General features: G+C 36.1%; 1 protein-coding gene across 1 annotated transcript in view; it reads left to right on the top strand.

The window, feature by feature from the left end:
• Positions 1-1,085: 1,085 nt before the first annotated feature.
• Positions 1,086-26,418, top strand: part of MAP2 (microtubule associated protein 2) — a 217,838-nt gene continuing 192,505 nt past the window's right edge. Inside the window, exon 1 of the mRNA XM_007460224.1 lies at positions 1,086-1,134. The gene's annotated coding sequence lies outside the window, so the exon portion shown is untranslated. The remainder of the gene's footprint in view (positions 1,135-26,418) is intronic.

Genomic DNA, 26,418 nt, shown 5'->3' with positions numbered 1-26,418 from the left:
CAAGAATCTCACTCTGTCATTTTAAAGTTATTTTCTTTACTAACTGTCCAAAAGACAGGCTGACTTTTGGCACAGAAGTTTGGGGTTTGCTTTTGTCCTTGATTTACTTTCTTGTTACTTCCACTTGACAATGCGCTTCTCAGCATGATTTGGTGGTTAAGACTTAGGTGTAAGAAAATGATGGGAAGATTGCTAGGTTGCCATTGGAATTGTCATACTTGACTTTTGTTGCCTTTAAACAGATTGTTGATGCTGCACTTTGAATCTGCAGACTGTCCGTGGATGTTAAATCAGATTAAGGATCCAAACACATCAGTTTTATTATTATTTCTTTTTTAAAGATTTTTTTTTTGTGGACTATTTATTTTATTTTTTTGGTTGCCTTGGGTCTTCGTTGCTACTCACAGGCTTTCTCTAGTTGAAGCAAGTGGGGGCTACTCTTCCTTATGGTGCGTGGGCTTCTTATTGCAGTGGCTTCTTTTGTTGCTGAGCATGGGCTCTAGGTGTGCGGACTTCAGTAGTTGCAGTGCGTGGGCTCAGTAGTTGTGGCTCGTGGGCTCTAGAGAGCAGGCTTAGTAGTTGTGGCGCACGGGCTCAGTTGCTCCGTGGCATGTGGGATCTTCCTGGACCAGGGATGGAACCCATGTCCCCTGCATTGACAGGTGGATTCTTAACCACCGTGCCACCAGGGAAATCCTTCAGTTTTATTATTTTTATTTAAACATCTTTCAAGTTAAATGGTAGTATATTCAGTACAGAATTTGTTAAATACTTTTGGTTGATGTTTTAGAATATAAATATAAGAATTTTTCTACTTTAAATAAATAGAAACTGCTGAAAATAAAAATAGTATCTAATTTGGACATCTAATATATGTTTTTAAATGAAGTCCAGAAGATAATTTTAAGTTTAAAGTTTTACAACTACATAACCCCCTTGTTGTAAATGGATTGGATATATGGTCAGCCAGTAAATTTTATGTGCAGGGATCCAAGTAACTTAACATCATCTTCCTCTTTAGTAAAATAAAAGACTAAATCATTCCATTGATTTAATTTATGGGATGTTTTCTGTTTGTCTTTCAGATTTTATTGATGTGATCCCAGGTGTCTTGTGACTGCTAGCTGGAATTAAGTTTGGTGGTGTGTTTATATATTGATTATGAATAAACTGTGAAATAAAATAGAGGCATCATGGGCCTTTGTACAGTTGGGTCAGAGTACTTTTGCAGGTTGTGGTAGAAAGCTGAAACTTGTTGAGAACTGGATACATTTCAGACTTGGGGCACTTACAGACATGTTTTCCTGAACAGTGTTTGTTTTCGTAGTTAGTATTTCTTTGATTATCGAGTTTCATTTATTTTACCTGTCTTACTTGCTAAATTTTGATTAAATAAAAAGATCCAATTCTAATTCATTCATTTAATAAACATATCAAAAGAATGATTTCTTTGTAAAGCTGACTAGCATTTTAAAGAATGGTCAACTTTCTGAATATGCAGAAAAATACTTTTGAAGCCCACAATTGGGTAGCCACATTTCCTAAGAATGGTAGAGTTGAAAAATTGCTCATCAATTGTAAATTTCAGTTAATTAGCAGAGTTTTAAGATGCCATTCCTTTTTTTTTTTTTTGCAGTACTCGGGCCTCATCACTGTTGTGGCCTCTCCCATTGCGGAGCACAGGCTCCGGTCGCGCAGGCCCAGCAGCTCCAGGGCATGTGGGATTTTCCCGGACCCGGGCTCGAACCCGTGTCCCCTGCATCGGCAGGCGGACTCTCAACCACTGCGCCACCAGGGAAGCCCAAGATGCCCTTCCTTTTGTTCTATTTTCTTGTTAATTGGTTTTAAGGGAGACTCAAAAACAGCTTAACTGAGTTTAGAGTAATAACACAGCCTTACAGGGCACTCACATCAGTTGGCTTAGAATTTCATTTATCCCTTCTCCTTTCTTCTCTAGAACATGTATTTATATTGTAAAACAAAATAAAAAAACTAAACTCTGAATAAAATAAGGGCTTTTATTGCTTATAAAAGAGCAAAATGCCAGGTGCTGCTAAACTTTTTGTACAGGCTTTTTGTGTGTGTGTGTGTGTGTGGTACGCGGGCCTCTCACTGTTGTGGCCTCTCCCGTTGCGGAGAACAGGCTCCGGACGCGCAGGCTCAGCGGCCATGGCTCACGGGCCCAGCCGCTCCGCGGCATGTGGGATCCTCCCGAACCGGGGCACGAACCCTTGCCCCCTGCATCGGCAGGTGGACTCTCAACCACTGCGCCACCAGGGAAGCCCTGTACAGGCTTTTGATTAATAATTAACATAAAGAAAAACATTGGCTTTTCCTTTATGCGTACATTAATCAGGCATTTAGCCTTCAAAAGCCCATATTTACCCTTCAGATTGCAGTGTCTAACACATAGCAGGCACACAGTAAATATGTACCTTTTCTGGCCTCAATTCTGACCTCACTCTTCCACCCCCAATTTCACACACACACACACACACACACACACACACAACTACTATTATTTCTACTTTTCATGTACAAACTGTGCTTTCTTATCCTTGAAATCTGGATGGATTGAAGCAAATAGGTTATACTGGAATCATGACTACTGATAATTGGCAACTTCATAAGGAAAAAAAAAGGAACATGTCTATAATAGTGATAGTTAAAAGTCTCTATTTGTAATTTGCATTGTTTCATTATGTGTTCATATAGTTTAGAGTTGAATTTATTGGAGACACTTAGGCTGACTCCCTTTTTTATTCACTCCTCAGTATATTCTATGTAAACTTGCACACATTTAAACATGGAATTTCTTGTAAGACTATTTTGGACTTTCTCCTACTCTTCTTTCCCTGCCAGCTTCTACCCATCTGCCAATCAAAAATTACAAGTAGAATGAGATTTTTGGCAAAGTAAAAATCTTTGAATCAGGAATATTTTCAGTGCACAGGGTTAAGTTTGAATTGTTATTTTAAATTTTTAATTAAAAGTAAATTGTGTCTTCCCTGGTGGCGCAGTGGTTAAGAATCTGCCTGCCAATGCAGGGGACACCGGTTCGATCCCTGGTCTGGGAAGATCCCACATGCTGCAGAGCAACTAAGCCCGTGTGGCGCAACTACTGAGCCTGCGCTCTAGAGCCTGCAAGCCACAACTGCTGAGCCCGCGTGCCACAACTACTGAAGCCTGCACGGCTAGAGCCCGTGCTCCGCAGTGAGAAGCCCACGCACTGTAACGAAGAGTAGCCCCCACTTGCCGCAACTAAAGAAAGCCCGTGCGCAGCAGCGAAGACCCAACACAGCCAAAAATAAATAAATAAATATTTTTAAAAAAGAATTGTATTTTGTCCTCTTCCTTTTGGATTTTTGTTTTATGGTTGGTATGGTCAACATGACAACTTGAAATTTCATTTCATTTTGGCCACTTTTCAGAAAAAAAAAGAGCTAAAAAGAAACATGTAAAAAGAAAAGAAATAAAAGATTTTGTTAAATAGAAGTGTAAATAACTGTAAGAGTAATACACAAAAACTTTTCTTAATGTAATCCTCTACTCATCTTCCATATGGAGAGTTTCTTTTGTGAGAGTGTGAACATAATTTAAGTGTGTTCGGTCTGATTGTGAAAAGTCAGGATGACTTACATACTCCAAAATAAATATATCTATTAAAATATATAAAGTGTGCATAGAAATGGAAGCATGTTTAAACATCTCATATTATCAAGTCTTTTCACTTGGATATGTATGGTTCAGTACAATTTGTATTATTTCTCTTTCCAGCTGAGAATGATAAGATATTTAAATTAAATTTGGTAATCAGTTATCTAAATTACATTTTGGAAAAGCAGCTAGATTTAACAAGACTTTTTAAAGATACATTAATTCACCAGAAATAGCCAGATTCTCAACACAAAATATGATATATAATAGAATTGCTATTCTTTTCTCAACTAGAGCTGGGTTATTTTGCTTCAGGAAGAAAAGGGGTTGCCCTTATAGAAAAGCTTCTTTTTCTATAATATTAGCTGAGCAAAATAACTAGTGTTGCTAGATAAGAGCAAGTTATAGATAGGGATATATAAAATGGGATATCAGAAATGTGCTTGCCCTTCTGCACAGTAAAGGAAACCATCAACAAAATGAGAAGGCAACCTCCTGGATAGGAGAAAACATTTGCAAATCATATATCTTATAAGGGGCTAATATCCAAAAAATATATAAAACATATATAACTCAAGAGCAAAAAAAGAAACAATCCAATTAAAAAATGGGAAGAAGACACGATAGATATTTTTCCAAAGAAGACGTACAGATGGCCAACAGCTACATGAAAAGATGCTCAACATCATGAATCATCAGGGAAATGCAAATCAAAACCGCAATGAGATGTCACCTCATACCTGTTAAGATGGTTACTATCAAAGAGACAAGAAATAACTGTTGGAGAGGATGTGGAGAAAACGGAATCCTTGTGCACTGTTTGTGGGAATGTAAATTGGCCCAGCCACTACGGAAAACAGTATGGAGGTTCCTCAAAAATTAAAAAATAGAGCTACTGGGCTTCCCTGGTGGCGCAGTGCTTGAGAGTTTTCAAGTATATCTAATTTACATGACTTTAAAATTTCCACCCTTTTAGTGATCAATTTAGAAATGTCATTTTAAATTGTTTTTAAAAACAATATACACTTATTAATTATTTATATAGCTATAAGATTTTAAGATATTATTTGTATAAAAATATGTCACTGATAAAATGTATCAATTAGCTAGTGTTCAACAATTATCATCAATATTAGAGATTGTATCCTTGTTGAAATTTTAGTTTCACCATACTAGTTTCTTTAAATTGGTAGGCACTTTAGAAGATGATGTCTGGCAAAAAAAAAAAAAAAAAAAATAGAGCTACCATATGATCCAGCAATTCCACTTCTGAATATTTTTCTGAAGAAAGTGAAAACGCTAATTTGAAAAGATATATGCACCCCCATGTACACTGCAGCATTATTTACCAGAGCCAAGATATGGAAACAACCTAACTGTCCATCAATGGATGAATGGATAAAGAAGATATCGTATATATGTGAAATGGGTGAAGGGAGGCAAAATTTACATCTTCCAGTTATAAAATAAATTGTGGGATGTAATGTACAGCATGGAGACTACTGTTAATAATACTATGTTGCATTTAAAAGTTGCTGAGAGACTAGATCTTAAAAGTTCTCATGACAAAAAAAAGATTGTGTAACTATAAATGGTGATGAATGTTAACTAGACTTATTGTGGTGATCATTTCACAATATATACAAATAGCGAATCATGTTGTACACCTGAAACTAATATAATGGTGTATGTCAATTGTACCTCAATAAAAGTTTTTTAAATGTCCTTGCAATATTTCATCAACTCTAAGATATACATTTTTTTACATTCAACTATGTAAAATCAAAAAATGCCATAGTTAAATTGGCAATTTTTTTTTCTTTCTTGGTGGCAAAGTGTGCCCTACAATGGATTCTATCTTAGATTCTATGAAGTATAGTATTACTGAATTCAGATTGGAAAACAATTTAAATTTCCTCAAGTTATTACAAAAGGAAATCAGAGTGAAGTCCAGAAACTAGAAAGTCAAGCTTGATATTGATTCTTAAAAACACTTTATACCACAATTTTTACCTTTTAAAAAACATGTATTGATTTTTCTGATATTTTTCTTTTTTATTATTAATACTGCTACCAGTATTTTGGCATACTTCCCTCCAGTTTTTGTCTTGCTATGCTTTCACAAAAGTGAAGTTACACTTTGTATCCTGTGACTCCTGGTTTCTTGAAAATGTGATTTTAACAGCTGTGTAATATTTCATCCTATTCCATAATTCTTTTTACCATTTACCCACTGTTGGGCATTCATACTATTTTCAGTATCTCATTATTTCTACCTGGACCTGGATTTCTCTCCTAATTCTAGTTTATCCCTCTGCCTTGAATTCAGCTGCTTGTAGTCACATTGTCTGACTTTATTATTTTATCTGTAAAATGGGAATAAAAATAACTTACACTTCATTTAAGGATTAAATGAGATAATGCATATTTATGGATCTTAAATAGGGAAGATTTCAATTCATTTTTAAATTCTCTGTCAAAGGCCTTTTATTTTCATAGTTTTTACATGAGTAATACATTCTGGTGTTTCTCCCAAGACAGGAAATAAAACCAATGAAGATCTTTAAATTATTGTCATAAAATAAAATACATGAATGAAAAAGCTGGAATATAAATATTTTGTTTTAAACTGATCAGAAAGTAATTCCTCTGTGCTCTGCTGAGTAGTATTATACCTTTTATTAAAGATACTCTTAGCAAACTAAGCAGCGTATTGCACAATTAAGCAGATTTTCACTTAGGAAAAAAAAAAAAACAGTGTATAAAATGCTAATACTTTGAGGATACCCTTAAGTCTTACTAGTAAGCTGCAGTGGGTTGCTTTCCAGAGACAAGATAAACAAGTCTTTGATCAGCTACATAGTCAACCTTCAGTTACCACCTCAAGAAGTTCTATTTCCCCTCTAACTTGCTTCATGTTGCTTCACACATCTCTCATAGCATTCATTCTTGCTTCTTTATGTTATATGTTATGATTATTTCCAGATATGTCCTGTCTTCGCTAGCAACTCAGCAACTGGGGTCTTCACTCTTCTGCTTCCTGCCCTGGTAGGGCCTCATAGGAGTGGACACCGCGAAAATGCTTATTGAATGAATTGTAAAGATTAGAAGCAACAATGAACAATTTTATTATATATTTGCAAACTAAATATATAGCTAAATATATATGTGTGTGTGTGTGTATATATATATATATATATATATATACACACACACACATATGTGTATATATGTTATAATAATTTTTAATCACTGTATTCTTTTCCTTGGTGATAGAAAAAAGTTGAGCAAAAAAAGTAGGGACTTTAAACAGATCACCCAAAAGACATTTGAAGTAGTAATAATTACTTGGTTTAATTTGGGGAATTTAAAAAAGTAAAGGTATGAGAAGGGTGATTGCTTTGTCATTCTACTTGATTCCTACATTGAGCATAATATAATGATGGTATACTTATGGATGAAAACATATTCAGAATTCTAATTATTGGATTGACATGTGATAAAGTGACTTTGAGATTCTGGAAAGATTTGTAGACTACCTAATTATTTCTTTACCACTTTAAGGAGAGATGCAAAGCTGCTAGAATCACACTTCAAACTGGAAAGGCCAGTTAGTCCTTGGAGAATTTGTTTTCTTTTGTGCAGCTTTCTGAAATCTGAAGCATCATAAATACTTACTTTTTCCTTTTTATAAAAAGTAATCCTTTCCCATTACAAACATGCCAATCAAGAAATAAACCTCATGACATGATTTGGAATGGGATTGGTGGGGAGGCGGTTGGAGTGGGGGTGAGAGGCAAACGTTATCACCTCTCAATCTCCTCATATGAACCAGTGAAATACCCCAGGAATATATGTTTCCAGAATTGCTCCTTTATTTTGAGAGTCTTAACATACTGAGGAAATAGGCTTGTTGATGCCCCAGAGGACAAATTGGAAAATACAACCCATTGGAAATATCTTAAATAACAAGTAACAGATGTTTTTCCCACATGAGAAAAAAATATTCTAGCTGATTCTTTTTGTCTTAACTAAATGTTTGTAGTGTCAAATGGCTACAAGAGACAACCCCTTGGATATATTTTCATACAAACCCCATGCTTATGAAATCAATCCTATGGGTTTAATTCACTGACCAGCTAATTTTTATTCTTTTCCTGAATTCATCTGAAAGAAAGAATGCCATTCCAAAGAATAGCACAGCTGATCTTTTTATATCATTTATATCATTAAAGAATACCATGACTTTAATTTGGGCCTATATCTTATTAAGGCAGTTTGGAGAATTTAAAAACATAAGAAGTGCATTTTCTTCTTGTGTAGGAAGGAGTCTGTTCATTTGGAAATCCTTTATTTCTTTTATGGCCTACTTATTGCAAAGTAAGAACTTTATATTGTTAAAATGGGATATGCTTTCTTGTTCCTCAGCTTCTGTAGATCTACATGAGACTTACTAAGTTTCATCAGTTATTCATTCAAGGATAGAAAATCATCAGTTGCATGGTAGGAAAAGGAAAACAGCGTATAATACGTATACATTAGATAGATACATAGATATGCATGCTGATGTTGGACAGTTTTGCCAGTGAACAATACAAGGGCTTCACTTTGGGGCGTACTTGATGGGCCATTCCTGTTAAAGCAGCTAAAATTATCTGCCTTTTCTGAAATCATTCCTTCTAGTTGTTAAGCAATATAAAAATGTTAGTTAAAAAACCATTTTGTGCTAATAAACCAAAGTGGATTTGGTTTCATTCCATATTACTCAGTGTCTTATGACCATCAACTTATGTTAGTTTAGAGTCTTTGTTTACTTTTCTTTCCCCTATTTTAAATCCATTTAGGGAAGAGCTGAATAAAAAAAAATACATTATACACATACATCTATATTTGTGTATCTACCCATGTCTCTCTCTCGTTCTTTCTCTTCTCCCTATCTCTCCTATCTTCCAGTAAAAGTTGTATGTCTGTCAAATAAAGTTTATAGTTCAAATATAGAAGAAGTCTATTAGCTAATTTTTAGAATGTAAATACATATTTGGAACTTTAAATATTATCATCTTCATTTTATGAATAGAGATACCTAGTCACTAAATCAGACACAATTTTTTATAATAAACTATTCCTCTGTGAAATGTAATAGTTCTTAAAATACAGAACAGTCTTTTGGGGGATAAAAATAAGTAGAAAAATACATATTTACCCAAATGTAATTACTTGCTTATAGTATATGTGTATATACCATTCAATAGTGGCTTCATTTATAAGGTATTAATCTTCAGAATGATAAATGAGAGTGAACTTGATATCGTTTGACTGAAGATGTTTTGCTTAAAGAGTGGAAATACTTTTTCAGTCTTGTCCCTAAATCTATTATCACATAGTAGTGCCTGGCCAGAAGTAGCTCTCTAGGTACAAGATGAAGGTACAAGAATGAGTTAGTCCACTTTTAAAAAACACCTATGCTGGCATCTTTAAGGAGTCTTAAAACCATCTTAAAGAATATCAGCCCCATAAGTGAGACTAAACTAGACAAAAGGGGTAGAAAACATATATGTGTCCATGGAGGAAAGGAGGGCTTCATTTCTGAAACCATTAGGCAAAGTAAAATTACAAGAATTCCCTTCTCTAATTGTGATTTTTATTTTTATTTCCAAGTTTTTTTCATTGTTTAAGAATTTTAGGTAAGTTTGGAAATATGGAAAAAGTAGGTCAGTGAGTAGGATGTTTGATTTGATAGGCAACTTTATAGATCCAAACACTTTCAAATTTCACTTTGACTTTCCATTTCTTTTAGGGACTCAGAGATCTAATAGGCCATCTGGCATTAATATCACATAATAATAATAATAATAATAATAATTACCTTTTGGGGTTTTCTACCTCTTTTAACTATTTGGAAATGAAGATGTACATCTTTTCCTATTAGTAGTATGTTTGAGGCATGTATAAGCAGCCATGTAGGCTATAGGTGAAATTAATTTGAGAAATTATACTTATACATACAGGCTAGGATATTATATAGGTGTTTCAGTGGAATGTAATCAGATTTCCTTCTATTTCATACAAGTATTGCACACCATAGAAAATTCATGTACTTAATAATTACGTAAGTTACTTTAAAATATCTTATGGTACTTGAATAATCATGCATCAACTATAAATGGAAACCCCACCACCACCAAGGAGTTACCTAGATAGTTGTTATTCCTCTCTAGTAAACATGATTCTTCTCCGCTACCATACCTGGAATTGCTGTTTTTCTTTTATATTATAGGGGCTGAATAAATATTTGTTAATTTTCTGATTTTCCCATATCTGGGCAGTTTTCATAAACTTTCTTGGTTACTACTAAGGTGCTCAGTTGCAGAAGAAGAATGAGACCAAGTGGCAAAAGTTGTTTTAACTTTGAGTTTAGAAAATATAGAAGCTCTTTACCTTTACATAAATATAAAGAAGATGCAAAAGTCAATTACTTCATCATTCAACAAGGCAACATAGGAAGCTTTCAGAAATGGAATATGTTTTGTCACTGCAACATATGGCAAAATGCCAGTGGGAGACATTAAAAGTGTTTGAAACGTGATTTGATTTGGTTTTGCTTTCAGAAAGTTTTCTCAGGTAAATGGTTTCTCTTTGGATTAAACATCGTATCTTCTGTATCATGGTTTGATCAAAGATATTTTTACCAGCTCACTATTTATCTCATAAAGACCACACTGATACTGTTCTTGATACTTAGCTCTTCATTTCACCATTTTGACACTATTGTAAATGGTGTCCCACTCAGCTAGTCAAACAGTGTACTGCTTTCTTGGATGTAGAAGTCATTAACTCCATGTGGAAGGTACCCCATGTGGAAGTCTACCACTTCAGGGTGGGAGGATGAGGAGGAGTGGGGAAAGGAAGAAGTGTGCCCAAGGAAGAGAAGAGTTTGTGTAAAAAAAAATCCTAGTCACAGATAAATGCCTGATAGCCAAACACATTTTTTTTTTTTTTGCGGTACACGGGTCTCTCCCTGTTGTGGCCTCTCCCGTTGCGGAGCTCCGGACGCGCAGGCTAAGCGGCCATGGCTGATGGGCCCAGCCGCTCCGCAGCATGTGGGATCTTCCTGGACACGTGCCCCCTGCATCGGCAGGCGGACTCTCAACCACTGCGCCACCAGGGAAGCCACAAACAAATTTTTAAAAGGAAATAAAAAGTAAAACAGCCCAGATGATAACCTTTTTTTTTTTTTTTTTCTGATCTAGACTTTGGGTAATCAGATTGCCTCTTTCAGTTTCATACTTCCATGGAAATTCATAAATGATGGTATTTCTAAATCATGGATTGCTACCAGTGCTTTCGTAGTAAAAATCTCTGCATATATGAAGTAAGCCTACACAAGAAGATACAGTTCTAATGAAACAGAGCAGTTATTACTAAATCAAGTTTTGAGAATACACTTGTGGTTCATTTGAGTCCTAGGTTCTATGGATGCTTTAGAAGTATTAAAAATGGTTCCTTTGGTCTCTAGTAGCTTGTAGTCAAGTTAAGGGAAGGGAAAATGAATGCATATAAATAGCAACTAATACATGGCAATACAATCAAATACTAAGTACAGATATAACTTTCTAGAGAGATCCAGAAAAGGTATAATTCATCGTGATTTACAAGGACCGCATTAAAAAAAAAAAGGAATTTCAACTGGGTTTATGAGTGAATAGAATTTAAATAGACATATAATGTGAGAGCTAGACAAAGAAGGGCATTTCTTTTTTTTTTTTTTTTTTTTTTTGGGGAAATTTTTTTTTGCGGCCCGCGGGCCTCTCACTGCTGTGGCCTCTCCCATCGCGGAGCACAGGCTCCGGACGCACGGGCCCAGCGGCCACGGCTCACGGGCCCCGCCGCTCCGCAGCATGTGGGATCCTCCTGGACCGGGGCACGAACCCACGTCCCCCGCATCGGCAGGCGGACCCCCAACCACTGCGCCACCAGGGAAGCCCAGAAGGGCATTTCTTAAAAGGGATCTACAGAAGCCTAGGCACAGAGAAAGGACTGGGAAGTTAGGAGACCTGGAACAGAGAATGCAGGACAAGTTTACTTTGGACCTGGATTTTGCCTCTTCCATCTCCCCTTCTGTCTCAACCTTCCGTTTTTTCTCTTTCAGCAAATATTTGTTGAACTTTTACGTGTATATTTTTTTAAACTATGAGCAGGAATCCAATCCATCATGAGACTTCTCCTGCTCTTTTTGTGCACAAAGAATAGTTACATAGAGAAATATTAATCTGAAGGTCTGTTCTAAGAGCTTACATTAATAAAATTATGTTTTATGTTAGGTTGTTTAAGAAGAAAAAATAAACATCAATATCTTGACACATGGGAGCCAAATGTTCTAACTGACATTCATGCTATCTGGATTTGTTTTATTTTGGTATTAATATTACCAAGCTTGTTCATAATTAAAGATAAATGAAATAGTAAAATTAAATATCTCTTTAATAAATTTCACATGGGAAATTTGGAATTTCACCATCTGAATTATTGGTTAAATTTTCTAAAAGGCCTCCACTCCAGGGAGAAGGGTTAATTGGAATTGAAATTGTTGGAGAAATATAATTAAAAACAAAAACTTCTCCCAACCCCAAAATCCTTTCCACAAAGTTAGTAAAGAAAGAAAACACTTCTGTTAACGAATAAGTGCTAAATTAGAATGTGATGGGCATCAGAGGCAATCCACTAAGAGATTGCAAAGACCAAAAGAAATTTCACCCTTCTAAATAGCCAAGCAGATACAACCCATTACATACATGCTTTCAAGGGAAACAATAACTAGTTCTCAAGTAAGAGGACTGAATTTACTTGGCAACTGGGGTGACCATCTGTGTTAGCTAATTGGCTTTCTTTAGTGGAGGGAGAGACTTCTAGTACCTTTCCAACAGGAAGTAGTTTTACAACTTGGAGCAAGAAGCCAACCTAAATTAGGCTCTAAAACTCTCCAGCAAGAATTGGGAGATAGAGGAGCTATTCCCCCTCAATGTTTGCATTTCGAAAAGATGGCTCCCAGGTCTTTGAAAAAAACATTTCTGAATGTGAGGGTGGCTGGAGACTTAATTAGCTATTATAAAGATTTACATGCATTTGAAAAGGAAGGTGCAAGAATTTCTAAAAGAAAAAAGAAAGGGGAAAGTCTCTACCCTAATTTTCAACAGGGAGAATTAAGCCCCTTATTTTTAATTTGTATTTGCCCTTACAATGAGTAATATCATTATTTACTAAGAAAAGTCAATGAATGATTTCAGTTTTTCAAATATTCTGCTAATATACTCTAAAACAAAGAAAAAATAGAATTTAACATGAAAAGATTTTAAGTAGAGTCATCACTCCTTCCTCACTCTATAGTTGCCTGTTTGCTGGGTAGATTAGTGGGGTAGGACTGCTCAGATTTGGCCTTTGTAAGGGAAGGCGGGCCTCTGCGGAGAGCAGAATGGACAATATAAAAAGAATTTAAACTACTCCTCTAAGTGTGTTTGAGATCAGACGTTCACAGCTTTCTGGTGCATTTAACTTAAACTCTCCTTAACTAAAGGATCTCTGGTGCTCATTCAAATGTTAATATTTGGCCATCTGCTTTTTTTTCTAAGCAAGACAAGCTGGAGGTCATGTGACCCTAATTACAGCAATTATGAGCTTTCTGGGAATAATCAATCATTCAGCTTGCAACCAGAGTGAGCATCTGCTGATGGTAAATAGATCAGGAGATTACTAAGTCCAGGCTTCCCTGTAAGACATTCAATGATTCGTTTCTTAATATGTATACTTATACAGAGCTAAAACCCATATGCTCTAATAAGAGCATACTTTTTCCATATGGGTTACTTTTTTCTTACAATTTCTCAATTTAGTAGAAACAGTTTAAAATGCATATTTTTATGTGTGTGAATATAATTAGTATTCTAAAGAAGGACATGGAGAAAACTCTAATAATGACTAATAATGAAGCAGCAGCCTTCACCTACACAAATTTTATTTCTGTGCAAAGAGAAAAGAATGTTGCCAGGGCTCAATTTTTCCAGCAGAAGTATTATTTCATATTATTTTATTTTGCTTTAATTTCTTAATTTGGGGATTAAGAAAGTGCAAGAACACCTAACTTCTAATTATAAGGGTGTGTATTTAAAGGAAAATTCTTCAGACAACCTAAGGCCTTCTGAGAGTCACTCTTTAACAAGGCAAAATATTTTCCCTTTCATAAGGCCATTTACTTCTCGAGAAATTATAATTTCATAGGCTAGTTTTTAGCGGTGTTGTTTACCTTGCTCCCTATTACACTTTTCAGACTCACAGTTTTAAATTTCATTGAGTGTCATTGGGTTTATTTTGAACCTGGCCCATATCACACAGAAACCTTTGAACAAAACTGCTTATGCTGACTGCACGTTGGGATATGTGACAGTGTCTTGTCAATACTGTCTGGTTGCAATTATGTTGATTAATGTCAGTGCGATGAAAGATAACGTGTGGCACCTTCTTTTGAAAATCACTCATTATGCCAGTCTGCCTCCAAAGTCAAGTTTAGAGCTTTTTGTAATTTCCTATTTTAGTATTGAGTCAGGCTAACCTTATTTCTAGGCTGTGTAAATGAACACCTAGTAAATTATTTATTCATTAAAGAAATGCTGTTGTGAGCACCACAGTGTGCCAGGAAGTGTGCTAGAAGGGAACATGGCAGGCAGAGTCTTGCCCTTTCTTTTTGAGGCGGTAACTCGAACAGCCTTCGAAGTGCATCCATGTGCTCTACAGCACGTTTATGTGATGCACCTAAATATAATGTGCAGTTTGCTAAATGGTTTGTCCTCATCTATTGAGAATTTTTAAATGCAGCAACTGATGGCTTTTAAAAGCATTTTTGTGGCAGCACCTGTCAAGTTCCCCCCCTTCCTTTTTTATCATTAAGGAAACCACACAATTTATTCTTCAGGAATAAAGGATGTCTGATTTGATCATAACCTTTTCCTCCCACCTTCATCTGTCTGTCTTTTTGCTTCCTCCTTGCTTCTTGTAAACTCTTTAATCTTCTTTTAAAAAATAAAAATTAAAAAAACCTGCTTCAGCTGTAAGGATGGATATCTCTCCCTTCTAACTTCTCAGGAAAAAACAGGAAAGAGTTTGCCATATTAGAACTCTGTCAGCTGGGACTCTGTGCCTTTTGTAAAGATAACATTAGAAGTACATTTATGATCCATCTGACCCTTTAAGCCAAGAAATTGGGATTTTGAGATCAATAGTTTAAGCTTCACATATTCCATTCTACAGCATATTTTTAAGGAGAAGCTTCACATGCTAAATTCAATAATTATTGTTTCCATAAGTACCAGCACCCCCCGATATTATTATTGTCAATAAATGATAGATTGAATATTTGATAATGTAGTTCAGTTGTTCAGCTTTATGACTTCATATAAATAAAATCATAAATCACACAGAAAAATCTTTTGACAGACCATATGTTTAGAGTTGGAGTTCAGAAAATGTTGTCTTCATAAACATAATTAAAACGAGGAGAGTTTGTCTGCTCACCTTTAGAGAAGTAGCAAAACGGTGGCGAGCTGCTCCTCACACTGAGTATAAAACCAGACAGCTCGGGCTTCCCTGGTGGCGCAGTGGTTGAGAGTCCGCCTGCCGATGTAGGGGACCCGGGTTCGTGCCCCGGTCTGGGAAGATCCCACATGCCGCGGAGCGGTTGGGCCATGTGAACCATGGCCGCTGAGCCTGCGCGTCCCCAGCCTGTGCTCGGAAACGGCAGAGGCCACAACAGTGAGAGGCCCGCATACCGAAAAAACAACAACAACAACAACAGACAGCTCATTGCAGCATCATTTCTACCAGTGCTCTGCTACAAACTGTGGGGCCCCTTTTGTTTCACCAACTGGATCTCATCTGTGATATGACAGAATGTATTAGGAAAAGAGAGAAACTTAGACATCAAGAACTAATCGGAGCAGAAAGGCATGGCCATGCACATCTGAATCAAGGCAGACGTCACAGCATTATGAATATGGCCAGGGCAAAAATGATGGACATTTCCATAAGACAGTATTTTGAACTCTAAAAGCAGAGGAAGAAAAGTGAACTGCAAGAAGTGTTACAGATGGCTATAAATGATACTAAATCATATCACCGAAGTCGGTTGATGAATCTTAAATCTCAGATTGAGGAAAATATTGCCCCCATCCTTTATGATATTTCAGGAAATGTTTGTGACAAATACTTTTCGAAATAACTTGAAAGTGCTATGACTATCAAAAGTATTTTATGATTTGGAGTCACTGATTCAGGGTTCAAATCAATACATAAAATAATTTTCAAAATTATTAATATATATAAGAGATTTGCAGCTGTAGGTCTCTTCCATGGAGAGGGGTATGGCCTGTGACTTCAATCCACGAAATTATCATTAGAAGAGTCATTAATTAGGGTCTTTTAAAAAGTTCTTACATGGAAATTTTTGTCTATTTACCTTTGGTCAGATTTTAAATCTTCCTCATTTGGAGAAAGTAATAGTTGATGCTACCTTCTCAGAAATAAAACTATTCCACTCAAACATATTACAACTTATGGACAGGAAACACAGCAGTAGATCAGTGAGGCATCAGCTCAATGCAGTCCACAATTATGGTTGATGAAATAAGAGTAGTCATGACTCTTAACGAATTTACAGTTGTCTTTTCCTGTTTATCTATGGTTGCCTAAATCTGGTCTTTAGATATGACATATTAAGTGCTTCTGCATAGCCTGGTAAGGCACAAATTAAATTCTGATATTTGTATTCACCTTAAATTAGCACCTGTAAGTAATTCTCAGCCTCGTCTCTTGTCACCTCCTCCCCTTTATTCTCCATTTTTCCTGTTGAGATGCATGCTTAGTCATCAGTTTCTCAGGGCAGCCTTCGCTCTGTCTTGGCTCTGCACTCTGATAACACTCCAAATCTGATATGTCGTGGCATTTCACTTTATTCCCATTCCTTATTCAACGTTTATTTTTCTTTTTAATTAGATTCTAGGTTCTTTGAGGCAGAGACCATATATGCCTTGTCATTTCTATCTTTCTGGAAACTTACACCCTGACCAATACTATTTTCGTAGTCATTAAGTGTTGATTACTTTCACTGTCATTCTCATTGCTATTGTTGGATTGTTATTATTCCCAGTGCTTTGTGTACCCCTCTCTATTGCTGTCCTGAGCATCCCCTTTCTTTCTTTTTTTAAATTTTATTTTTTTATGATTTATTTATTTTTTATTAGGGTATAGTTGTTTTACAATGTTGTGTTGGTTTCTACTGTACAGCAAAGTGAAGTAGAGTTCCCTGTGCTATACAGCGGGTTCTCATTAGTTATCTATTTTATACATATTAGTGTATATATGTCAATCCCAGTCTCCCAATTCGTCCCATCCTCCACTTCTCCCCTTGGTGTCTATACATTTGTTCTCTACATTTATGTCTCTATTTCTGGCTTGCAAACCGGTCCATCTGTACCATTTTTCTAGATTCCACATATATGTGTTAATATACGATATTTGTTTTTCTCTTTCTGACTTACTTCACTCTCTATGACAGTCTCTAGGTCCATCCACATCTCTACAAATGATCCAATTTCATTCCTTTTTATGGCCGAGTAATATTCCATTGTATATACGTACCACCTCTTCTTTATACATTCGTCTGTCGATGGACATGTAGGTTGCTTCCATGACCCAGCTATTGTAAATAGTGCTGCAATGAACATTGGGTGCATGTGTCTTTTTGAATTATGGCTTTCTCAGGGTATATGCCCAGTAGTGGGATTGCTGGGTTATATGGTAGTTCTATTTTTAGTTTTTTAAGGAACCTCCATACTGTTCTCCATAGTGGCCATATCAGTTTACATTCCCACCACCAGTGCAAGAGGGTTCCCTTATCGCCAGCATTTATTGTTTGTAGATTTTCTGATGATGGCCATTCTGACTGGTGTGAGGTGATACCTCATTGTAGTCTTGATTTGTATTTCTCTGATAATTAATGATGTTGAGCAGCTTTGCATGTGCCTCTTGACCATCTGTATGTCTTCTTTGGAGAAATGTGTATTTAGATCTTCTGCCCATTTTTGGATTGGGTTGTGTGTTTTTTAGATATTGAGCTGCATGAGCAGTGTATATATTTTGGAGATTAATGCTTTGTCCATTGATTTATTTGCAAATATTTTCTCCCATTCTGAGGGTTGTCTTTTCATCTTATGTTCTCTTTTGCTGTGCAAAAGCTTTCAAGTTTCATTAGGTCCCATTTGTTTACTTTTGTTTTTATTTCCATTACTCTAGGAGGTGGGTCAAAAAAGATTTTGCTGTGATTTATGTCACAGAGTGTACTGACTATGTTTTCCTCTAAGAGTTTTGTAGCGTCTGGTCTCACATTTAGGTCTTTAATCTATTTTGGGTTTACTTTTATGTATGGTGTTAGGGAGTGTTCCAATTTCATTCTTTTACATGTAGTTGTCCAGTTTTCTGAGCACCACTTATTGAAGAGACTTGTCTTTTCCCCATTTTATATCCTTGCCTCCTCTGTCATAGATTAGTTGACCATAGGTGAGTGGGTTTATCTCTGGGCTTTCTATCCTGTACCATTCATCTATATTTCTGTTTTTGTGCCAGTACCATACTGTCTTGATTACTGTAGCTTTATAGTATAGTCTGAGGTCAGAGGGTCTGATTCCTCCAGCTCTGTTTTTTTTTTTTTTCCTCAAGATTGTGTTGGCTATTTAGAGTCTTTTTTGTCTCCATACAAATTTTAAGATTTTTTTGTTCTAGTTCTGTGAAAAATGCCATTGGTAATTTAATAGGGGTTGCATTGCACCTATGGATTGCTTTGGGTAGTATAGTCATTTTCTCATTGTTGATTCTTCCAATCCAAGAACATGGTATATCTCTCCATCTGTATATGTCATCTTTGATTTCTTTCATCAGTGTCTTTTAGTTTTCTGAGTACAGGTTCTTTACCTCCTTAGGTAGGTTTAAGGAGGTAAACCTTTTTGTTGCAATGGTCAATGGGAGTGTTTCCTTAATTTCTCGTTCTGATCTTTCGTTGTTAGTGTATAGGAATGCAAGAGATTTCTGTGTATTAATTTTGTATCCTGCAACTTTACCAACTTCATTAATTAGCACTATTAGTTTTCTGGTGACATCTTTAGGATTTTCTATGTATAGTATCATGTCATCTGCAAACAGTGACAGTTTTACTTCTTCTTTTCCAATTTGTATTCATTTTATTTATTTTTCTTCTCTGATAACCATGGCTATGACTTCCAAAACTATGTTGAATAATAGTGGTATGAGTGGACATCCTTGTCTTGTTCCTGATTTAGAGGAAATGCTTTTGGTTTTTCACCATTGAGAACAATGTTTGCTGTGGGTTTGTTGTATGTGGCCTTTGTTATGTTGAGGTAGGTTCCCTCTATGCCCACTTTCTCAAGAGTTTTTGTCATAAATCGGTGTTAAATTTTGTCAAAAGCTTTATCTGCATCTGTTGAGAAGATCTTGTGGTTTTTATTCTTCGGTTTGTTAATATGGTGTATCACATTGATTGACTAGCATACATTGAAAAATCCTTGCATACCTGGGATAAATCCCACTTGATAATGGTATATGATCCTTTTAATGTGTTGTTGGATTCTGTTTGCTAGTAGTTTGATGAGGATCTTTGCGTCTATATTCATCAGTGATATTGGTCTGTGTAATTTTCTTTTTTTGTAATATCCTTGTCTGGTTTTGGTATCAGGGTGATGGTGGCCTCATAGAATGAGTTTTGGAGTGTTCTTTCCTCTGCAATTTTTTGGAAGTGTTTAAGAGGGATAGGTGTTAGCTCTTCTCTAAATGTTTGATAGAATTCACCTGTGAAGCCATCTGGGCCTGGACTTTTGTTTGTTGGAAGATTTTAAATCACAGTTTCAATTTCATTACTTGTAATTGGTCTGTTTGTATTTTCTATTTCTTCCTGGTTCAGTCTTGGAAGGTTATACCTTTCTAAGAATTCATCCATTTCTTCCAGGTTGTCCATTTTATTGGCATATAGTCGCTTGCAGTAGTTTCTTATGATGCTTTGTGTTTCCGAGGTGTCCATTGTAACTTCTCCTTTTTCATTTCTAGTTTTATTGATTTGAGTCCTCTCCCTCTTTTTCTTGATGAGTCTGGCTAAAGGTTTATCAATTTTGTTTATCTTCTCAAAGAACCAGCTTTTAGGTTTATTGATCTTTGCTATTGTTTTCTTTGTTTCTATTTCATTTATTTCTGCTCTGATCTTTATGATTTCTTTCCTTCTACTAACTTTGGGTTTTGTTTGTTCTTTTTCTAGTTCTTTAGGTGTAAGGTTCGATTGTTTATTTGAGATTTTTCTTGTTTCTTTAAGGATTGTAGGATTGTATTGCTCTAAACTTCCCTCTTATAACTGCTTTTGCTGCATCTCATAGGTTTTGTGTCATCATGTTTTCATTGTCATTTGTCTCTAGGTATTTTTTATTACTTCTTTGATTTCTTCAGTGATCTGTTGGTTTTTAGTAGCATATTGTTTAACCTCCATGTGTTTGTGTTTTTTAGTTTTTTTCCTGTAATTGATTTCTAATCTCAATTGATTTCTAATCTCTCTCGTTGTCGTTGGAAAAGATGCTTGATATGATTTCAATTTTCTTAAATTTACCGAGGCTTGATTTGTGACCCAAGATGTGATCTAACTTGGAGAATGTTCTGTGTGCACTTGAGAATAGAGTGTAATCTGCTGTTTTTGGATGGAATGTCCTATCTGAGCATCCCCTTTCTAACCACCCTGTCTGGACTGCCATCAGCCTGGGCCTTCTGCATGTTGAATGCTGAACCTACCTGCCAAGTCCCCCTTCTCTCCTCTCTTGACCTGCAGTAGTCCCTTCTTCTCCATTAGAGGACCCTATCATACTTAACAGTCAATCAAGCCACAGTATATTTGTCCTTAATGAGCTTGGTAAATAAAAAGAAATCTCTTCAAACTGCATGAGAGGATCAGCAGACCTATTCACCTCCATGTGGTTTTTTATTTATTTATTTTTCTTTTATCAGGTGGTCTGAATCGAGGATGGAAGTGCCCTAGATTTCCAGATTTGTCTTCTACAGATTCAGTGTTAAACACTTAGAGCTGTTTATATTTTAAGCATAACTTTTATAAAACTCTATTTTGAAAAGCTATGACTAACTATGGATATACATAAAAAGAAAGTTAACGGAAATAAAAAATCTCCTTCAAATCTGTCTTTGAAGGCTCCTCTCATTTAGAAAAACAAAAGCTACATTGCTTGCCTCACCAATGACTTGTGCCAATGCTACTTCTCCCATGTGCTAAATATTCAAAATTTAATTGGGCCTATTAAAAATAATTTTTAATGTATCAAAAGCCTACATAATGCAGTGTGAGTAAATGTTGTTGCACAGCTTGTTTTAACATTATAGAAAGGTTGGCATGGAAACCCAGAGAAGGCATCTTAGATGCTCGATACATAAAGATTTTCGATTGAACCTCCTGGTTATATTATTTATTCCTATTTAGAATCAATTTTAATGTTTGTTTCTATCTAATTTTAGGAGTATAATTTTTTCCTTGGGCAGAAGCAGCTTCTTTAGTCTAATTGTTTAAAAGAAATAAATTTTATTAGAAAACAATAAGGAGGTAGGCAGGGTCAGGGGATAACTTTTAAGAGTTAAGCAATTTAATTCATTGGATACAAATAAAGACTGTGGAATCATATGGGTTCAAATGCTGGTTCCAGCACTTACTGGCTATATGACAATTGCTATGTTAATAGTCTCAAAAAATTGAGATTAAAAATTGATTTAATAGTAATCAAAGGAAATAAATGAGGTAATATATGTAATGCTCTTTAGCAGAGCGTCTTGCAGAAAGTGCACATTCATCAACTTTCATTCTTATAGTTATGAAATACAAAGAGAATGAGTTAAAAAACATATTCCACAAAATACTTTGACTCAGAATCCCCTTCATCAGTCCTTAATGTGTTTTGCCTGAGTATTGTGAAATGTTGACTAAAATGTCTCAAACCTTCACTAATTTATATATGAATAAGCTTCTGTGGGTTAAAACAAGGGTGTGAAAAAAGGTCCATATTAATTTTTTTCAACTCATTACCTGTTGTGTTATTCTGTAACTGACTGGAGCTCTGTTACCCCATGATTGTTAGTGACCATTAATGTCCCTTGACATACGGAGACCTGGGTCAAATTCTTGCCCATAAGTAGCTGTGTGACCTTGAATAATGAATTTCAACTCTTGAGACCTGTGTTTTCTTGTGTATAAATCAAGTGGAGATAAGTCATATGGTTTCTAACGTATATAGTTTTTAAATATGGTGATTGTAATAGCCCAAGATATCAGGACGAGGTCTGAGTTTCTGGGCACCATTTTTTCTTGACACCACACACTAAATTCAGTTATGATATTGGAGATTATGTATAGATTATTTTCCACCCTTTACAGTCCTGAATCTGCCATCTCTGCAGATATGCCCAGAGGCTGTCACAATTTGGTAAAGGCCTTTGTTAAGTAAATTAGCTAATAATTTTTTTTTAAAAAACTTAGAATAACAGACTATTTGGCAAGTTTGATGATACTGGTTTTCCAAAAACCCCTAGCAAATAAATGACAATTATTTCTAAATATATTTTAACATATACAGAGGTCAATTTTCCATATCCATATTTAGAAATGGCATTTCTTAGGCATAAAACAGTTAAAAAGCGATTGGTATATTTTATACCAAAATAACAAAATGATATGGGTAAGCTATGATGAGAGGATAACTGGAAGAAGCAACTTTCATATTACAAAATTTGCCAGTGTGGGAATGACTGTTAATTCAAGGAAGCCTAATTTATAGGCAATGATTATTGCTGAGCTGAGGGGGGATTCAGCCAAAGCAAGTCTCTTCCTGAATGGACTGACCCTTGAAGTGACTTGAGTTAGGGACATAGTTATATCTTTAGAAAGGATATCATGGCATAATTATACAGACCTTACTCCTCAAAAGCTCCAATGCTTCTAATTAAAGTTTCACTAAGATATCAGAAGAATCTCAAAGAGTTTAAATTTCGAAGTTCCACTCAATGAAAACTCTATTGTCCTTTCAAAAAATAAATATTCACATGGAATTCTTTGATTGCATATGTAGCTTTGTCCAAACTCCTAGTTTCTACATTAATTTAATTTTTTTTTTCACCCCAAGAAAGTCTGGGAAAAAAAATCTTCACTATAATAACTGATTAGTTCCATTTCCTGCTGTACTTCTTTTCTTGTGGTTGCTGGTTTTCAGCCAATTCTATTTTTGTGTTTCTTTTCTCCATTACATTCCTTTTTTTCTGAGTAGAAGAATTTTTGTGTTTTTCATTTTGTCAAAATAGAATTCTTCTCATGTCTTGTCATGATTTTGATATTTTCAAAGCTTAAAAAGCAACGCAGAGGAGATATGTCTACATAATTAAACATACCATGGGCTTTTTAAAAAGATCTGATAATTCAGAAAGTGTTTTAAACCATCAGTGGATTGGAAATGTCCAACCACTTTTTTCATAAGACCTATGCTTTTGAGAGTAGCAGTCAGCTTGATGTAGCTGTAGTTTAAAAGAGGAGATTAGAAAGGAGTCTAGGAAGTGACCTCATAAGAATGCAGAAAACTAAGAGCTTAAATAATAATAATATTCAAACAGCGTATTTCACTGTCTGAGTGTAGGAGAATTCTCAAAGTGGAGGGAAACGCAATTCAAATATGCAGACTAGTGTCCACAAAGGAGTACATGGAAAGAAGTACTCAGTAAGTGTTTGAGAGTTTTTTCAGTCTTTTTTTTTTTTCTTTCCTTTTTTTCCCCCCTGTTTTTGGTATGTTTAGAGCATACTAGACTTATTTGGATAAGATACATGAGCATTTGCATTTCATGACGTAAGCATTTATAAATTTAAAAAGGCTAGGACTCTGCCTGGGAGGGAATCCTCTGTCCTTCTGCCTTTGTACTATAGGATGGAAAATAACCAAGAAGTTACCTTAGAATTCATATAATTTTTCTCCTCACTGAACCATCTGTGCTAGATCCTTTCAGAAGTATTGGCTGACCTAAGTCCTGACTATTTTTTGCCATCCTGAAAGTGAAAGAAGGAACTGTTGCTATAACTAGTATTATAACTAAGTCAAACAGTATTACTGTTTTCTGATCATGATCATTGTGTGTTGGAAAAATTTCATTTGAGACCTGAAATATGAAACATGCAAACCTCTTTTCTAAGCCTGATCCTCCACAGCACATCTGTGGATGGGATATAGTTCTGAAACTATAAAGCTGACCGCCACAAAACCAATACATACTTTATCTTCTCTCCCAGACCAACTTAAATGAGGTCTGTGAATATATGAATATAATAGACCTCTAAGCTGGAGGGCTCTCATGAAGTCTACACCCTCACTATATGGAGTTCTTTATACTAATATTGGCATCTGGAGGATAAGTAATAAATTTACCAGTTGGAGCTGTCTCAGTTTCTTGTGGCAGCTCTTACGTCTGATATCTGGTGGGCATCCTTCCCACATCACCACATCACCTGTGTGAAAAATGAACCCTGAAATTCAACTTACCCTGCCCTGTTCTTCTCCATAGCAGTTATATATTGTAGATATATCTTATGTGTTTTATATTTATTTGTGTAACTATTTATTTTTTATTTCTCCTAGCCACAATGTTCAAGAAAGCAGGGGCATTTTCTGTTTTGATGGGACACTGATGAGTCTCTAGCCCCCAGCCCAATTTTGGGGCACAGAGTACATGCTCAGTCAATATTTGTTGAAAGGATAAATCTAGTCGCTGTCTTCACGCATTCCCTGATGTCCACTGGTCTTTGGTCTTCCCCCTCAAACACATCCCTCTGCCTCTCTTCTCTTTCTCTCCACTTCCCACAATTCCTGTCCCTTGGTAGTGGCTTTCTTCACTACAGTGAGTTTACACAATTGATTAAGGAGCCATGTCTTCTAGATTTTTCTCAGGTGCTTAGTGTGATGCCACGTGTGGCTGTGCCCTCCTAGAGGTGAAGGCTGAGCTCCCTCTTTGACTTCCTTACGTTCTTCCTCAGGTTGGACGGTGGTTCTCGAAGTGTGGTCCCTAGATCAGCAACATCATCATCACCTGGGAACTTATTAGAAATGTGAATTCTTGGGCCCTGCTCCAGACCTAGTGAATCAGAAACGTGTGGATGGCAGTACAACAACCTGTTTTATCATGGCCTCCAAGTGATTCTGTTGCTAAAATTTGAGAATCAGTGATAAGACACAGGCTGCATCCCTGACTTTGTTTTTAACTTTCAAAAACCCTGCAATTTCTTGGAGTTCATTTTTTCAAGGGATCCAATAAGGACTTATTATGCTAAGTTCTCTATGTGGGTTAATACAGGGGCTTAACATTTATTTAGTAAATTGTGGGCATGCTGGACAGAACCTATTAAATTATGTGCTTCTGTAGAATTTTGCACTGTAGTCGTTATTTTTTTTTTCCAGGAAACATCTAAAGTCAAGTTTCTGGAAGACTCAACTATAGTCCACGACCCCTTGTTATATGCCTGCCTCCTTCATCCTCATGGCACGTGTAACTTCAGCCCCAGAACCTGCTAGATGTGAGCCATAGTCCTTCAGGGAAAACATTCAAAATAATTAATTGGGTCTAAGCCTAAAAAATAAAATATTTTAGAACAAAACATTACACAGATATTATTTTTCCCCCTGGAAATTCTATGTAATTCTGTTTTAGAGACAGTTAGGAATGAATGTCCATCTTTTAATTTTTGTGTACTAAATCTGCTTTGATTTACAAAATAATAATACAATATTGCATTTCTTTTTTTTTTTTTTTTTTTTGCGGTAAGCGGGCCACTCACTATTGTGGCCTCTCCCGTTGCGGAGCACAGGCTCCAGACACACAGGCTCAGCGGCCATGGCCTACGGGCCCAGCCGCCCCGGGGCATGTGGGATCTTCCCGGACTGGGGCACGAACCTGTGTCGCCTGCATCGGCAGGTGGACTCTCAACCACTGCGCCACCAGGGAAGCCCTGCATTTCTTTTTTAATTGAAACCATTTCTATCATTTCTGAGACGATCTTTCAGATACCACATTTCACTCTTAACTTGATTTTAATTTGGTTAACATATTGACAGTTCAGTCTTTGCAGACATGGCTTCCAGCCCCCAGACCTTTCACTGTGGCTTAAAAGAGTGCCAGGATTAGGGCTCTCCTTCATAAAAGCAGCTGGAAGCATAGTGGAACCCATGTTATCTTAGGACCTGCAGAAATACATATACATTTTTCCTCAGTCATTTTTTTTTACACTTTTAAAAGCAGAATCACATCTCTAGCCTCTCTTTCTGAAGAAGACCAATAAGTTATGGTTCCTTAAGAATCTTTGTATCTGAACTAAGAGTAAGGAGGTGCTGTTTGTCCTTCAGAATGGAATTTGCATGGTTTAGATGAAAATTGATGGGGGTTGTAGCTAAGAAAATGGGGTTGTGGATGAAGCAGCAGCATGTGTCAAAGGCGCAACATTAGAGCAACAAGGGCATTGAATACTGAAGGGAAATAAGCACATTTGGGAAGACTGGAATTCTGTTGTGTTTTTTTGTTTGTTTCATTTTTTAACATCTTTATTGGAGTATAATTCCTTTACAATGTTTTGTTAATTCCTGC

Source organism: Lipotes vexillifer, unplaced genomic scaffold (genome assembly GCF_000442215.2).
Source record: "Lipotes vexillifer unplaced genomic scaffold, Lipotes_vexillifer_v1.1 scaffold1330, whole genome shotgun sequence".
In the NCBI taxonomy this organism is placed as follows: Eukaryota; Metazoa; Chordata; class Mammalia; order Artiodactyla; family Lipotidae; genus Lipotes; species Lipotes vexillifer.
The sequence above is the reverse complement of the archived record's forward strand: the minus strand, read 5'-3'. Positions and strand labels throughout refer to the sequence as shown.